Source organism: Gobio gobio (assembly GCF_949357685.1).
Source record: "Gobio gobio genome assembly, chromosome: 19".
Taxonomy (NCBI): Eukaryota; Metazoa; Chordata; class Actinopteri; order Cypriniformes; family Gobionidae; genus Gobio; species Gobio gobio.
The window spans coordinates 24,366,352-24,384,870 of NC_137112.1; the positions used below are offsets into that span (position 1 = coordinate 24,366,352).

An 18,519-nucleotide genomic window follows, 5' to 3' on the forward strand; every position below is an offset into this window, starting at 1 on the left:
ATGTAGTTTCAAAGTTACTTATACAGAATGGCTAAAGTGGACTACTGAAATAAAGTGTAAACATGAATTGCATATTTAATATATTTTTGAATATGAATACATCCAGAAATTAATATATCCAGAAAAAGAAATATAGTCATTCACCATCATACTGTGACGTTTGTATGAAGTTCATTAAATCTTTTCATAATAAAAAAATGTCTTTTTATTTGAGCAAGAATCAGCTCATGCAGTGTTCTTTCCGACAAAGTTCTATGATGTTGTGGTTGGTTGCCAGGGTGTTGCTATGCAGTTGCTAGGGTGTTTCAATTGTTTTTGTTTTTTGTTGCTATGTTTGTCTAAGCAATCTCTGGTAAATGAATGAGTGGTTTCATTGGTATAAGCAGTAACAGGTCAGGAGCACAAGATTTGTGTGCAAAATTACATCATGTGCATGTTTTAAGGTTTGTAATTTAGCAGCTTTTTTAAACATGCACTCGGTGTTAAGGGTGGTGAAATTTGTAAGATCTTAAGCATGTGTTTTGTGTCTGTTGATGCTTGCGGAGCATTTGCCTTCATTGCAGGCTCCCTGGGGGGGATGTGACATCATCTGACCATTTCACCATCACCCTCTTAACAGGTCACATCTGGAACTTTGCATAAACTTGGATTACCTCACTGATCAACAATAGAGCATTAAGGGGCAGGGGGGTATTATGAAACATTGTTCCTGCGAATTGTATGAGTTATTATCATAAAATAAACCCTGCGATTGTTACCAGAACCCTGAAATCAAGGAAAAATGTGAATAAATTGTCATTGTCAGAGTGATACAAGAGAAATACAACTAGCATTAGGATATTAGTTTTCTATATACAGTATATATATATAATATCTGCTTGATCTGTTCTTCTTTTTGTGCTCAAGTCTGTCTCTGTTGTGGGCTTTAGTCTGGGTGACTCTCATTCATGACTCACTGTATAAACAGATCTCCACCCCACCTCTCTCTCTCTCTGCTGTATGAGCTGTCATCAAAGAGCTCATGGGAGAGTTGATAACTATTATTACTCATGAAAAATGAATGAAATTGGCAGTTTTGCCCAGGCGAGCACCAGCTTTGACTCAGGTATGATAATGGCCTGCTGCCACAAGGCAGAGAAAATTATTGTAACCATGACAATTTCATATTTTCTCATTTGAATTTTAGTTAAGCAATTATTGTTTTAATTCCCTGTAATAGTTTACATCATAGTGAAAGTGCTTATTAGGCTGAATTAGGGTGCTGACAAAATTCAGGGTGCGGAAAAATTCACTTTAGACAAAAAAATTACATATCCAAAGGGTTTTTTTTTTTTTATGTTAACGTTATCCTTTAATTTACAAAAAAGAAGAAAAAGGAAATACACACAAAAGCCATGTATAGCACAAGTTTACTAACTACACTAGGCCTATAACATCTGTAAACAATAAAATGTAAAAAAACAAAAGAAAAAAAGGATGCACTGCATAGGCTTGATGTTCTGTAGATAGAGTAAAACTCTCTCACTGTCACAATTCTAGCTTCATCTGTTCTAGCTCTAGTTCAGTTTAGGTTGAGCTATGATTAATAGTTGACATCATGGTGATATAACCAAGATAAGTGCCAAATAGATAGGTCATGAGGTGCAGACGTGTGTCAGGTAGTGTTTATCTATGGAAACATGTATGTAGCCTATACCAAAACAAAAACGACTAGCCTAACTTATATAAAGTTCAAACTTTATTAAAGACAATCAAGAGTCAATAAACTAAGAAAAAATAAACCAATTACAAGTAATAGCACAAATTAAATAAACGGTAGTAGCCTATTCAGGTAATTCAAATTATTGAAATTGATTTAAATAATCTGTTGTAAAATATAAATTAAATATAGATTAATCCATATTAAAGCTACAGAAGTTATTCAGTCGAAAGCAGTGAGTAATTTTCTCTTTTTCAAAAATTGTCTGATTACCATTAAATCTTGGACAAGCCAAATTCTAATTTTATTACAAAATCTGTCACGTTCTCTATTTGTCTGCAGACTCTCCTCAGTTCAGCCTTTTTATTAACAGGTGATTCCCCTGAGGTTCGAGATTTAGCGTCCTTCAAGTCAACTTTCTCCCTCGTTGTAACAACTAACCTATGCCCCTCCCACACCACACGCGTCAAAGTATTTACGGATATGACGAGATACGCACAGGCAGTGTTGGAGGTAGCAAATTAAAAGTAACTTGAGCTGCATAATCAGATTACTTTTTTTTAATTAGCTAAGTAAAGTAACACATTACTTTGAAATTTACAACATCTTTTCAAAATAGTTTTAAAATAAATGTGAGAAGGCATTTACTCATTTCACTTGCAAAAAAACAAAACAGATTCAGTATTAATTAAAGCAGCACTAGGTAGTTTTTGCTCTCGGGGTCCCCCAACAGTTGGGAAACAGTATTGTCCTCTACTACTGTCGTAAACTGTCATTCTACATCAGTGGATGCATCGCACGTGCATTTGTTGACATGACAACTATGATAGCCCTGAACACAGCAGGAGTTCACATGCAGGTGTTCTGCTTGCGTCGCGTGTGAAATGTCAGCATGTCATATGAATATAATTTCATGGGTTTTATTTTTTTCAAACGCCAAATGATCGCGTTGCTCACGTTTACAAGCCAGCGTCATTATAGTAGCCTAGTCTATTGGTTACCGTTTTACGGAATCTATATGATTCTTCAATTCATTGTTTGAGTGGTAGGTAATAACCATATATCGTCAATATTATAATATCAAGCTACCCTAGATGAATCTGCAAATTTGAAAAATCGATTTGCATTATAGCTTGAGGCAAGACAAATAAACCAATATCACAGACATGTTAGGTATCCTAAAATATGATTTTGTACGTCTTATCATATGTATTTACTTGCAAGAATGTAGCCCCTCCTCCTCCAGCTCACGCCAACGAGCAAACGCTGGCCCAATGTTGATCCTCGTCCTGCCTTAAATCCGATCACTTTCTCGTTTCCTCTTTTTGCTTTCCTCCGACAAAACCTTTGCTTTCTTATTTTTCTGTGATGCTTCGGCCATGACTATAACATTCGGCAAACAAATGATAGTTTGGCTCGGACGTCCGAATTTAAGGAAGTGGGGGGGGGAGTGATGTAATGCCGTAAAGCAGTCAAATTTTGTAGTTCTTTTTTTTCTCGGGTTACTACCCGAAACCCGAAGTTTAAAAGTACGATTAAAAACGATACAGACCCTGTCAGGCTATGGCAGACGTGTCATTCAACCTATTGTAAGTCCATGTATCATCACAAGAGGTTTGAAAATCTATTATAAAGGTTGAAAAGTTACCTAGTGCTGCTTTAATAACACCAGTGACATTCAATCTCAAAATATTACTCAAACCTGCAATAATTAAATATATTAAATTACACAAATATATGTATTTAATAGTGGTGGGCCGTTATCTATGGAATTCCAAACCTGCCATTATAAAAAATAATTAAATACATATATATTTACATACATATACATATATATATAAATATACATAGAAAAAACTAAAATAAATAATTATTTATACATTTATTTCCTTATTTATGTATATATATATATATTTTTTCCCATATTTATTTATTTATTCTTTAATTTATTTCCACATTTATTCATTTCTACATTTATTTATTTCTACATTTATTTATTTTTACATTTATGTATTTCTACATTTATTTATTTATACATTTATTTCTTCCTACATTTATTTGTGCGTAGGGTAATGAGGAGGGCGTGGTTTACCTCAGACATAGCAATCGAGCTCAGAGTAGGCGAGGGCGAAGGGTTGAGGCCACAGTGACACCCTGTGGTCGACATACAACAAGTAAGCTATAGCTTACTGACGTTCATACTGTCTGTGACTTCGATAGGTATAGCCTATGGTCAGAATCTTAAATCTTACTGTATGACATGGATAGGCTACTCTTTATTCCGGACATGGCCGTAGAACATCGTCTGGTCTGGATTTGTAAAATGTCCTGGTCTAACAAACATGATCAGCAACATCTTCAACAGACAGGGACTCTGAAATGGAAGCGCTTATATTTTCCATAGCGGTCAGAACACACAGAAAGGAAGCTGCACATATATATAGGCTACAGTCGACACAAGCTTATTGATCAATGCATTTGAAACGAGACCACATATTCACTTCACATTCATATTTCCTATTTGTACATGCACAACACGTGACAAAGTACAACACAGGCTATTTCAAAGATCCAAAATAGAACGAGGCGTCACTTCACATGTGGACAGTCACAGCATCACTGAATATAATGGGGTTTTCTTAGTGTGGTCTTATTATTAATCACACGTCTTAAGCCATATAAAATATATATGTTCCTTTCTGTGTGTTCTGACCGCTATGGAAAATATAAGCTCATCCATTTCAGAGTCCCTGTCTGTTGAAGATGTTGCTGATCATGTTTGTTAGCCCAGGACATTTTACAAATCCAGACCAGACCATGTTCTACGGCCATGTCCGGAATGAAGACTAGCCTATCCATGTCATACAGTAAGATTTAAAATTTTGACTATATACCTATTGAAGTCACAGACAGTATGAACGTCAGTAAGCTATAGCTTACTTGTTGTATGTCGCCCACAGGGTGTCACTGTGGCCTCAACCCTTCGCCCTCGCCTACTCTGAGCTCGATTGCTATGTCTGAGGTAAACCACGCCCTCCTCATTACCCTACGCACAAATACATTTAGGAAGAAATAAATGTAGAAATAAATAAATGTAGAAATACATAAATGTAGAAATAAATAAATGTAAAAATAAATAAATGTAGAAATAAATAAATGTAGAAATGAATAAATCTGGAAATAAATTAAATAATAAATAAATAAATATGGAAAAAACGAATATATACATAAATAAGGAAATAAATGTATACATAATTATTTATTTTAGTTTTTTTGCTTTTCTATGTATATTTATTTATATATTTATTTATTTATTTTGTCCTTTTTACATTTATTTGTATATTTATTTATGTATTTATTTATTTGTAATAATGGCAGGTTTGGAATTCCATAGTTATCGGCGTTAACGTGCTGCGTTAACGTGAGACTCTTATCGGGCGATAAAAAAAAATATCGCCGTTAATCTATTCTCAAAGTTGGGTTGGGTGCTGGGTCTATACTAAGCAAGCTATGATGACTTTCACCTTGATATTTTAGCGTGGATGTATACCTAGCCGAATTGCACTGTAGGGGGCGAGAGAACGAACCTGTGTGTATGCCTACTAGTGTTGTCAAATATATCTATATTTCGCTATGTATCGATACTGAAATATCTGAAATGATTCGATACTCATTTTCTACAGTATCGATATCAGCTGCGCTCTCCTCTCCGACTGACAGTGAGTTGACACGCACCCGCCTCCTCTCATTCAGTCCGTTTAAACTAAAGCTACACTATGTAACTTTTCCGTCCACTAGAGGTCGCCTGTTCAAAACAAAGGCGTAGTTTGATGACGCCAAGTTTGAGGACAGAGTCAGGGGAAAGAGTCAGGATAGGACTCGGGCAGAAATCATGTTCATGGATGCGATTATTAACATGACTGTAGTATGAAGCAGAGCAGGACAGAGTGTTGTGGAGCTGAGCAAGGCCGCAGGAGCGATTGAAGAGCGGGACTGTTATTATGGCATAGTCGCCGGTGGGACTTTTATTATGACACGGTCGCCGGCGTCACTTCCTCTTTTCCAGTCATGAGAATGAGGTAACGCAACTCTGTTTATCGTATTAGATATATCTGAGTGTGTTGAAAAGGAAGTAATGACGTTCGCTCGGCGGCTGCTATGACACTTGATCACACTGCAGTGAGAGTACAGCTTTTCTGCTAAATAAAAGCGGAAACCGAGGGTAACGCAGATATGACGCAATCGACAGGCGACTCCCTCAAACGCATAGCTCACACGTCCCGGTTCCTTGGTAAAAATAGCAATTTCTCACAATTTACAAATAGTTGGAAACATACTACTACTCAACTGAACAAAAAAGTACTAAACTGAACAAAATATATAACACTGGCCAAGTGGTTTTTTGATATTTTACTGCAAAAATCTTACATAGTTCACCTTTAATCCTCTGAACATTGCGAATGGGTGTTCTGCTGGATTTTTCTTTTGCGTGTTAGTATTGGTGTGACCGGTCTGAATTTTGCACGGGGTTACACATAACGTTAATTCTACTAATTCCCGCAGATTGCATCTGAAGCGCACACACACATATACCGCAATGAAGCCGCCACTGACATACAAGTGCAAAAATGAGCTCCTTTTTCCAGCTTGTTAATGGTCAAAAACACTCAGAAATGTCTCAATGCCCATCTTGGTGAGTTTTAACATAAACACAGTCGTAACCAGCTCACAGGAACAGTGGGATCCATGCGTGCGTCAGGTCTTAAAGGGACAGAAGTTATTTATTATTCAAACTACAAAAAGACAAACAATCACTTACGAGCACACATATTCTGAATGCCTTCGGCAGAATTCAAATGAGCCATTTTAATCTAGATTAATTCCAAGATTGCAGTGAGATTAATCTAGATTAAAAAAATTAATCTATGCCCACCACTAGTATTTAATCTCACTTTATTATCCATTGTCTTTGCTGCTGACTTTCAATGATCCCATTCAGCCATACTAATAAGCAAAAATGACTTTAGATAAACATCACATTTGTGTTTCATTTTCTTCTCCTCCTGCATTCTTCTTCAATCCAGAATGGTAGAAGAGCTGAAAGTTTTTTATATATATATATATATATATATATATATATATATATATATATATATATATATATATATATATATATATATATATATATATATATATATATATATATATATATATAACTCTGACCTCTACAGGTGTGAATTTGCATTTTCTTCAGAACTTTTTTGTTGTTATCAAAACACAAACAAACAAGCCCAGCCCAGGTGAGAAAAAATAACTCAAATCTAACACAATTAGTTACTTTTTTTAGGGAGTAACGCAATATTGTGATTCATTATTTTAAAAGTAACTTTCCCCAACCCTGCACAAAGGTGAGTAACGTATGTATGCAATTTCCCACAAAAATCACCCCGCCAGGTCCAAAATATGTATAATAGGCTTACCATAGTGAATCAGGGTAAGACAAAAACAAGTTTGTTGAATTTAAACTTTTTTCAGGCGGCACTCCCTTTCCTCCTTGGGAAAAAATGCCCCTTTTTAATGGATAGTTCAGTTTTAAACAGAAAAGCCTTAAATCCCTTTTAATAATAGTTTTATATCTACAGAATTATGTTTTACAGTTTGTTTACTATTACAGTATGGTTTAAGTTTTTTTTTCTTCTGGTAGCCTATATAACATTGCATTCTTATTGTTATATGTTTGATCAAACTCTGATTCATCTCTTATGACATTTCTTGGTCTCCTGGATTGTTCTTTTTGTCTTAAAAGCGGTTTGGTACATTATTCTTTACATGTAAGTGGTCAAAGTTAAATAAATTAAAATACAAAGAAATCCAAACACAATCAAATTCTTACTTAGCTCTGAAGATATTTATTTTTGGAAAAGAAAAGAAAAAGATACAAAAGATCTATTACTGGCCTAAACAATCAACAACACAATGCGCCAATGAATGCCAGGAAATATGGTGTGTTCCTCTCTCATTTCTGTTACCTCAGCTTTTTAAGGCAGCTTCATCTCTGGAATGTATGGGGATAATGAAAAACAAAAAACTGGTTTCTTATTATTAGAATTATTATATTATTATCTTAATTTCTGAAGAAATTTTTACTAATAGTTTTGTTGATTCAGTTAATATTGTTGTTTTTATAGAAACAGTTATGAACAGTGTTGGAGAAAGTTACTTTTAAAATGAATGTGTTGCAATATAGCTTTACTCCCTAAAAAAGTAGCTTTATTTAGTTACTTTTAATGGAAAGTATATGCGTTATGTTACTTGTCCATTTATTTTTCTCATCTGGGCTGGGCTTGCTTGTTTGTTTTTTAATAACAAAAAAGTTCTATTTTTGGCAAATGTAGAAGCCCTTTCACAACAAATGTTAAATGAATAAGCCTCAGGCTGAAGGAAAAGATAAAATCATTCCTGTACAGTAGAAGGAGCAGCTCAAAGAAACAGTTCAGATGTGCTGACATCCTGGATTGGAGAAAAATAGGATGCAGGAGGTTGAATTGGATCATCGAAGGTCAGCAGCAAAGACATTGGTTAATAAAGTGAGATTACACTAAATACATAAAGTGTACTTTTGTTATTTAACATATTTAATTATTGCAGGTTTGTTTAATATTCTGAGTGTTTATTGATTTTCAGCAATACAAGTAAGATGAGTAAATGCATGCTCACTTTTAGTCTAGAACTATAATAACTATCATGTTCACACACAGCGCACACAACGCCTCTGCGCTTACTCACGATTTCTCTCAACATGGGAACAGAAGAGGTGTCATTCTGGGGAAACAAGTGTAAAAACATAGTAAAAAATTTAAAGAAAAAAAAGTGAAGTAACTTGCATTGCTTATCTGAAAAAGTATCACAGATATTCTAATTTGTAAATGTAAAAGTAATGCGTTATTTTACTAGTTACTTGAAAAAGTAATCTGATTATGTAACTTGTAACCGATTATGTTACCCCCAACACTGGTTACGAAGTACTTCATGTAAATAGTTTTAGTGACATCATTTTGATTGTTGAATATATTTTTGATCCAGATAAATTTGAATTGACATAAAGAGCAATTTATGCTATACTGGAAATTCACGTTGACAAGAAAAAATTTGGCTCATTATGTTCTTCCAATATTATGATGGGAAATCTTTGAAATTTGCACAGATCCTGAGATTTTTGGGGTGACCCAATTTACCCACTGGTTCATCTTACATTGCTTTAACATTGTAAAGTTTCAGATACCTTCCTCCATAAACATCATCTCACTGTGTAACACCCTCAATGCTTGTGCGAGCACCACCTGAATGAATAACAGTCATGAAGTGGCTTGCGTGGCTTGAACTTGCCCATGTAATCATCTCCCATTCATGCACTAATGCCATGACAACAAGGAAAAGTGTAAACATTTGCTAGAGGATGTTTAGCTAGGTGTGTACCTCCTAATGTCCCTCTATCTATCTCTGTCCTCCACAGCCCCCTTCTATTGTTTCGTTCAGGATATATCAGATTCCTGGATTTACATGTTTCTATCATAAGTCAAATTGCATTAGGGATGCCTGGCATACAGACAGATACTATGTACTTTTCTCACGATGTCAGACTTCTGATGACTTCTTCCTACAACCATGTTATCACCTGTTGTGAAAGGTGTGACTACTGATGGGAGTGTGATGTGAAGAGACAATGGAAAGTCTTGTTCTCTAGCTGGCAGCTCTATCATGCATGTACTTTGAGTAAATCTGCAGTTTTTTTTAGAGAGACTTTTTATAGATATATCCTTTTGGCTGACAATGTTCCTGGGTGACAGACAGTTGCCTTGTATTGTCTCTCTATTTTGGCTGCAGTTATTAAAGGGATAGTTCACCCACAAATTAAAAGTCTGTCATCATTTACTCACCCTCAAGTTGTTCCAACCCTATGAGCTTCTTTCTTCTGTTAAACACAAAAGAAGATTCTCGTGCACTGACTCGTTCGCTAAGCTGAACAGCCAATCAGAGTTCTCTATCTCACCAACAGCTCGACCCCGATTCTACATTTTGGATCGGCCCAAAAAATCCAGACAGTGAGCCAATGGTGCGGAACACACCGGAAAAAGTCTTGGTGTGTCCCAGGCTTTAGGGTGCAAATTATGACAACATTTTCATTTTTGGGTAAACTTTTCCTTTAAGTTTGATTTATAACTTTTCTGTTGCAGAATTTAGAAACTAATTATCCCCCAAACAGCACTGACTATTATATGTACACCGATCAGGCATAACATTATGACAGGTGAAGTGAATAACACTGATTATCTTCATCATGGCACTGTTAGTGGGTGGGATATATTAGGCAGCAAGTGAACATTTTGTCCTCAAAGTTGATGTGTTAGAAGCAGGAAAAATGGGCAAGCATATGGGATTTGAGCGAGTTTGACTTTAAGACAGTACATTACGCGTATACAGACAGGAGCCATCTTGGAAAACAGTCTCGACGAGTCGAGCCACGAACGCTGTGCTAAGTGAGCTGGTCGATGGGAATTAAGTTTGTGAAATCTAATTACATGGAAATGCATGAATTATATCTGTTTATTAAAATATATGGTTGACTAACCAGGGAAGAAGGTGTCAATATTTCAATATTTTTAACAAAAAGATTCCAAGTCACAGTTCATCACTTAGCACAGCGTTCGTGGCTCGACTTGTCTAGACTGTTTTCCAAGATGGCTCCTGTCTGTATACGCGTAATGTACTGTCTTTTTTAAAGTATCTTCTTATTAAACTGTTTGTACTTACAAAGTTCTCAATGCTTCGGTTTGCATGTAGGGACCCTCATTATGCTACAGTGTTAGTGTGAGGCTATTTTGAGCCTTGTTAGTGGTATTAACTAGCGATTTAATTTTACTTATTCTGTGCCCCATATAATAGCGTTATAAGCTAATCTGTTTTTAGAGATAAAACTCTTTACATTCGATTTTCATGAAAACGCATCCCAGAGAACGATCTACTCGGTAACCATGTGTTAATTACCCCTAGGTTCATTTTTCACTGGAGTTGTCCTTTAACATTTACTACCAGGGCCGTGCAGAGAGTTCGTCAGGGGCAGGGGCTCAAATGTAAAAAAGGGGCTATATATATATATATATATATATATATATATATATATATATATATATATATATATATATATATATATATATATATATATATCCTTATGCTCATCAAGCCTGCATTTATTTAGGCTAATCAAAAATACAGAAAAAACAGTAGTCTAATATTGTGAAATATTATTATATATACTTTTTAACTTTTTATTAATCAAAGAATCTTGAAAAGAGTATCGCAGTTTCCATCATTGACATTAAATCCTCATATTAGAATGATTTCTGAATGATCATGTGACACTGAAGAGTGGAGTAATGATGCTGAAAATCCAGCTGTGATCACATGAATAAACTATATTTTAAATTATTTTAAAATTGAAAACCATTTTTTTTATATATATTTCGCAATATTGCTGTTTTTTTATCAAATAAATGCAGGCTTGATGAACATAAGAGACTTCTTTCATAATGCTACATAATATTAAAAAATGGTAATAAGTCCTTTCCTTTCATGTAACCATTTCGCCAGCCTACACTTCGCTTAATAGGCCTGTAGGTGCCGGTGGCACTTGGGTTTTGTTAACTTTGATAGTTTCATGAAATAGTAAACGGTGTCTCAATATACATAAATACAAGTGAATTCAACACTACTTACCATTAATGCCATGTTTGCTGCTGTGGTTTTGTGCAGGGATTTGTTTGTTGTCTGTTAAAATCCATTTTGTCAGTGATGCAATTTATAAAATTAGACAAACCGCAGGAAATCGTTCCACAAACGTTAGTTCGTCTGTCCATGTAATTTTCAACCGATTTATGAATAAGAACAGAAAATTACCGTTTCACATCGCCCAGAGCAGACAGAGCGTATTTAGGCCACGCCCACACCGGGGGGGGAAACAATCCAACGCTCTCCATTGACTTTGCATTGCGGGAGGCTGCCTCATTGTCATTTCGGACTTATAACAAAAAACAGAACAATGTATAAAAGCTGGTATGTGACAAGGTGTACAGCAAACAAGCTAAAAAACACAGAAATAAGTTTTTATAAGCTGTCGACCCAAAAAAACGAGCGTTTAAGAAGATAAAAGTGGATACAGGCAATACGAAGTGACGCTTCAGCAGGAAGAATGGGTAAATTTTGGGATCCTGCCACTCAGTATGTCTCAGTATGTGTATGTGTGCAGTAAACATTTTGTCACTGTTAAGTCAAATATCCAAATATCCGTTTTATATGTTATATTTCCTGTCGTTGATTACATTCCCCTCTAGTCGCAGTAGTTCTCAGTGTAATATGACCTGTAGCGCTCTGTCTCAATGGCCTGAATCCACTTTTTTGTCCTTAAACGCTCGTTTTTTGGGTCAACAGCTTATAAAAACGTCTGGGTTTTTACCTCTGGGTTTTGTTTAGCTTGTTTGCAGTTCACTTTGTCACATATCAGCTTTTATACATTGTTCAGTTTTTTGTAATAAGTCCGAAATGACGAGTAGGCAGCCTCCCGCAATGCAAAGTCAATGGAGACGGTTTGATTGTCCCCCCCCCCCCCCCCCCCCCCCGGTGGGCGTGGTCTTCAGATTATGACGCGTGTCGCTCTTTCTCTATGGAATTTGAACTTGCTTTGCCAGATCACGATTGTTTGGTGTATATACATGACAAACGGGCATTGGTGAATTGTGTAATACTTTAAAATATATAGCTAATATATAGATTTGTAATTAAATCAACACATTAGCTCTGATTATGGATGAAAAAAAAAATATTGGCTTACTTTTTTCCCGTGAGGCCACACACTCTCTGAAAGGACCATATTTGGCTCGAGAGCCGTTTCCGAACAGTGGAAAATCAGCAGTCAATCAAAACGCACGCAACTCATAGCAACGCGTTATGGCAATGCCTCAACAGAAATTATCCGACTTTTGAGCCGTTCGTTACTATTGTATACATTGTCATGTTATAATAATCACATTTATTTAGTTTTATTGACCACGATATTATCATTGATATTTGTCTGAGAGGGGCACTTTTGATTCATTTTGAAAAAGGGCAGGGGCTCGAGCACCCAAAGCCCCCACCCCCGCCCCCCCCCCCGCCCCCCCCCGCCCCCGCCCCCCCCCCCCCCGCACGTGCCTGTTTACTACCACTTACTAACCAAGTACTACAGAGTGCATCTCATCCTCGTGGACTGCACCAGATTTGCCAGTTCTTTCTGTGAGATGTTACTCCACTCTCCCAAACTGGGCTTTTGTAATTTCACATCTCAGGGGATACATATTTACACATGGTTTGGCACTGCAAGGACGATCAGCTGTCCTTCCTGTCTCCTTCATTTCACCAAGTGCAACATGTTCCTGGATCAATATCTTGTTGATCCTGTAACAAAATTCCAATCAACCAATCAGTCTCTCAAATGACCACAGATGTGAGAGCGACAGGTCTGTATTAATTAAAGGCCCACTGGAGTGCCTTGAAATGTGTAGCGTTATTCAATGTGTTGATGTAATTTCCACTAAAGCAGGAAGGAATAGGGCAGGACATATCGAGCAGCTCCTCCCCTTTTAAAAATAGACAATAGTGTTTCACAGCTTGGTCAGAGCCGTTGAGCTCGGCAAAGCTGCATTTGACAGCCACAGTGTAATACATTTCCCTTTTAGATTTAATATGAAATTGTTACTAAAACAAAACAGTGAATATAATCATGCTGAGAATGTGAATTTGAAACGTGAAAAATGCATGGCACCAGTGTTATCTCTTACTTGTCAGTGCCGAATGCAGAGTCTGTCTAGCCATTTCTCCTCCTAATCTCCTCCATATCACTTTAACCTTCATCCTTACCTCGTGACTTTTGTCGCACTTGAACCACGAATACACACACACACACACACAAAGGATGCGTGGAAAATGGAATGCGTGGAATGCTTCAGTATACATAGAAAAACCTAAGAAATGCTCAAAATTAAAACTAAAAATTATATTCCAAAAAATTGTTTTATGATGTCCATATGTGTACCTGAATGCACACGGTAAAAAACACTTTGTTTGTGCACAGGAAATGACTGTATACACGTTCACAGGTGAATACTGTAGATCCAGTCAAAAATTGCAGTACTGAAAGATGTACTGTGAGTCACAGTAACCTGCAATGTCCTGTAGAAAATCACAGTAACTTCCAATGTAATGTAGAAAACACAATAACCAATTATGTACTGTAGAAAATCACAGTAACCAACTAAATTCTGTAGAAAATCACAGTAACCTATTATGTGTGTATGGAAAACACAGTACACTGGCAGCTGGGTTGCCAGCCAATTACTACATTTAAATTGACCTCACTGTAATTCAATTACATTTTCACTATGAATAGAGAATACAAGAAGCAAATGTATGCTTTAATAAAACTTCAAAAAAATGTTAAAAAAAATCACCAGTTCAGAGATTTTATTGTTTTCAACACATAAGTGAATGAATAATGAAGCTTGTGAATAATGAGCTGTTTAACTGTGACTGTCGATAAATATATATTTATATTCAAATCATTGGATGTGCACATGATTTGCACTTATTTTATATATATACAGTATATATATATATATATATATATATATATATATATATATATATATATATATATATATATATATATATATATATATATATATATATATATATATAATAAAAATAGTAATAACTAAACATATATAACAAAACAGAACCAGTCAGTGCTGATGGCCTAGTGCTTAGGACACTGACACACAGTGCAATTGCGCCTCTGGTGACCCGAGATTGATTCCTGCCTCAAGTTTCCTTTGCTGATCCCACTCCCCTCTCTCCACCCCATGCTTTCTTGTCAGTTTCTTCACTGTCCTCTCTAATATGCATAAATAAAAGAAAATATTTTTTTTCTTATCCATTAAGTTACTTCACAATTGCTGCCAGTTTATTACTGTGAATATTCAACGCTATCTCACGACCAATTTGTACGTATTTTACAAGGGTGCCTCATTCGTACGAATTTGTATGACCTCACTCGTACGAATTTGTACATTTTGTCTAAACCCCAGTGACGGGTAGGTTTAGGGGCGGGTTTGAGGTAGGTAATTTGTACGAATTCATACGAATTTAGCAAAAATCATACAAATTCGCACGCGTGAGGTCGTACAAATTCGTATGAATTAGCCACTTCGTAAAATATGTACGAATTGCCGTGAGATCAGGGTTGGAATATTTTACAATAAGTTACTTGTCACTTGCTGCCATTAATTACTGTGTTTTTATTTTTAAGTTTCTTACAGTGCATACTGAAGAGATAAACTTGAGAACTGACTTTAGGACCCTGCGGAACAGCTCATTTGCTATTATAGCACTCTGTGTAGAATTCAAATGGGTCCAATATGTTTTGCTATATTATGACCTGCTCTGTGCCATCGTGTCTCTGGACCGGAGCAGACTGTGTGCACGCTGCATCAGTTCGTGTGACATTAACGCTAAACCAGAAATAGAAAGCATATTTACACTCTCTGACTTGTTCCCTATTCCCTATGTAGTGCATTATGTGCCATTCGCCATAAAAACATTTTTTAATTGTGTGAACAAGTCACCAATTTCAGCCACAGCTTCAGCGTCAGTGTAGGGATGCTTGAGATTCCAGAGAGCATTTGATTGGACGGAAAATCTGATGAGAAGCTGAAGTGCAGAGTGACGTCATCAAAATCATTGACCCATATTGGCAAAAGTGAGAAACTGCAAGTTTTGAATGCTTATATCTTCTAAATGCAAATTATGTCACTGTTTTGGAGCACACTCGCTTATAGATAACAGTATACTAAGGCTAACATATTCATACTAAAAGCCAAAAAACGTACCATTTAATTTCATGTGGACTTTAAGTCCAATGATTTTTTTTTCCACAAACATGAAAACTATATTTACACTTGAACTGGTGTCCTCTCTTATTTAATAAAACCAGCAGCTGCTGCCATTATGAAGGAAATTGTAACCCTTAGGGTGTACGTCACTCTATATACAGCACAGCATGTCAGCTTAAATATAAAACTGTCAGGAGGTGAGAGAAAGGATCCAAAGGCGAAGGCAAGTCAACAGTTCTTTAATTATAAATTGGCAAGTCGGCCGCTGAGCCGTCAAACATAAAGTCTCTTTCAAAAAGCAACACAGGCGGTAGACCCGGGTGGATGACCGGTCTGTGGAAATAGAACAAAAGGTTGGCTGACGGCCGTAGATAGTGATGCCCACTGAGAGTCCTGGTCTCAGCATTCAGCGGCAGGCGAGCTGGGTAGGGCATAGAATTAGCGTAAGCACCAGCAATTGGTTAGATTGGTTCGATAACAGAGTGTACCTGGACAGAACAAGACTAGACAGAAGATCGTGAGGTAACACATCTGCACACAAAATTAATACTCTGGCAGAGAACAAAGGAAAACAAGAACTAGAAATAGAGACGCTAATCAGAGAGGAAAGGAGGGACAGGTGTAAAATGAATGAGCCTAGCAGTAGTAACAAGGAACAGCTGCGACAAAGTGTAAGTGAGCAAGTGCCCAGAGGGGAGCGTGAGTATGAAAATGACCAGCAGGGGGGGAAAGAGAAAGAGACAGGAACATGACAATACCTCTCCCTCAACGAGAGCCTCCTGGCGCTCCCGAGGAAGGGGCCTGGCGGGAGCGATAGAAGTCCTCGATGAGCGAGCGATCCAAGACGTCCCGGGTGGGGATCCAACTCCTCTCCTCGGGACCATATCCCTCCCAATCGACCAGAAACTGGCGACCACGTCCACGAGGACGAACGTCCAACAACCTGTGGACAGTGTACACAGGAGAGCCCTCGACGCGGATTGGAGGGGCGGTGGGGTGCAGGGGAGCGCTAACAACGGGTTTAAGGCACGAAACGTGAAAGACAGGATGGATGCGACGCAAATGGGACGGCAACTTGAGCTTGACAGAGACGGGGCTAAGGACCCCAATAACGCGGAAAGGTCAGATGAATTTAGGGGCTAATTTGCGTGAGACGGACTGGAGAGGAAGGTTAAGAGTGGAAAGCCACACTCTCTGACCACAGACATAACGAGGACTCTTAATATGATGCTTATTCGCGGCTCGGCGGAAGCGAGGTGGCGGAGGACGGAGCCGAATTGTGGGCGTATTCAGCCCAAGGAAGCTGCTTGGCCCAAGAGGTGGGGTTACGGAAGGCAAGGCTGCGAAGGATACGACCGATACTCTGGTTAGCCCGCTCGGCTTGGCCATTAGTCTGGTGATGGAACCCAGAGGAGAGGCTAGCGGACGGGCCGATAAGTCGACAAAACTCCTTCCAAAACTGCGACGCGAATTGGGGACCCCGGTCGGAGACAATGTCAGAGGGAAGACCGTGAATACGGAAAACCTGCTCGACGACGACCTGGGCTGTCTCCCTGGCGGAGGGAAGCTTAGATAAGGGATGAAGTGGGCTGACTTTGAAAAGCGATCAATGACCGTGAGGATAATAGTACTCCCCCTCGAAGGAGGAAGTCCCGTTATAAAATCAAGAGCAATATGGGACCACGGCCGCGAGGGTACAGGTAGGGGTCTGAGAAGACCCGCGGGCGGTAAATTCTTAGACTTAGTCTAGGCGCATACGGTGCAAGAAGCGATAAAGCGGCGGATGTCGCGCTCCCGGGTGGGCCACCAGAACCTCTGGCGAACAGTGGCAATGGTGCCCCTAACACCGGGATGAGCGAATAATTTGGACGAATGCCCCCACTGGAGAACGGCCAAACGGGCAGCGGATGGGACAAACAAACGTCCCTGAGGGCACCCGCGCGGTGTGACACAGCGTGACAGAGCATGTCTGACAAGACGTTCGATTCCCCAAACCGTGGCACCAACCACATAGCCTTGAGGAAGGACAGCCTCAGAGGTTGGCGCCACCTCCGGGGAAATGAATTGACGCGAAAGAGCGTCGGGCTTGACATTCTTAGCACCCGGTCGGAACGAGATGGTAAACTCGGACCGAGCGAAAAAAAGTGCCCAATGAGCCTGACGAGCGTTAAGTCTCTTAACCGAACGAATATACTCAAGATTACGGTGATCAGTCCAGACTATGAATGGAATCGGGGCTCCCTCCAACCACTGGCACCACTCACTCATAGCCAGGCGGACAGCCAGCAGCTTGCGATTACCGACATCGTAATTACGTTCCGCGGGGGTGAGACGATGCGAGAAATACGCACAGGGATGGACCTTATCATCGGACGCAGAGTGTTGGGAAAGGATGGCCCCCACGCCCACCTCTGAGGCGTCGACCTCGACGATAAATTGCTTGGTGACATCAGGAGAGAATAGGGGCAGACGTAAAAAGAGACTTTAAACGGTAAAACGCCGTCTGGGCGGCCTGAGACCAAACAAAACGGGTCTTGACAGACGTGAGAGCAGTAAGCGGAGCCGCGACTTGGCTGAAATTATTAATAAAGCAGCGATAAAAATTTGCGAATCCTAGAAAACGTTGGAGCGCGACGCGGGAGTCCGGAATGGGCCACTCGGTGACAGCGCGGATCTTGGCCGAATCCATGCTGATCCCCTCCGCCGAAACGACCGAACCCAAGAATGTGACCAACTGAGCGTGGAAAGTACACTTCTCAGCCTTCACAAACAGGCGATTCTCTAACAGGCGTTGTAAGACGCGCCGAACGTGCTGAGCAAGCACCTGGAGAAAGGGAGAGA

General features: G+C 38.6%; 1 protein-coding gene across 2 annotated transcripts in view; it reads right to left on the reverse strand.

Moving 5' to 3' along the window:
- hap1 (huntingtin associated protein 1) overlaps positions 1-18,519 on the reverse strand; it is a 233,793-nt gene that overhangs the window by 83,685 nt on the left and 131,589 nt on the right. The window lies entirely within an intron of this gene.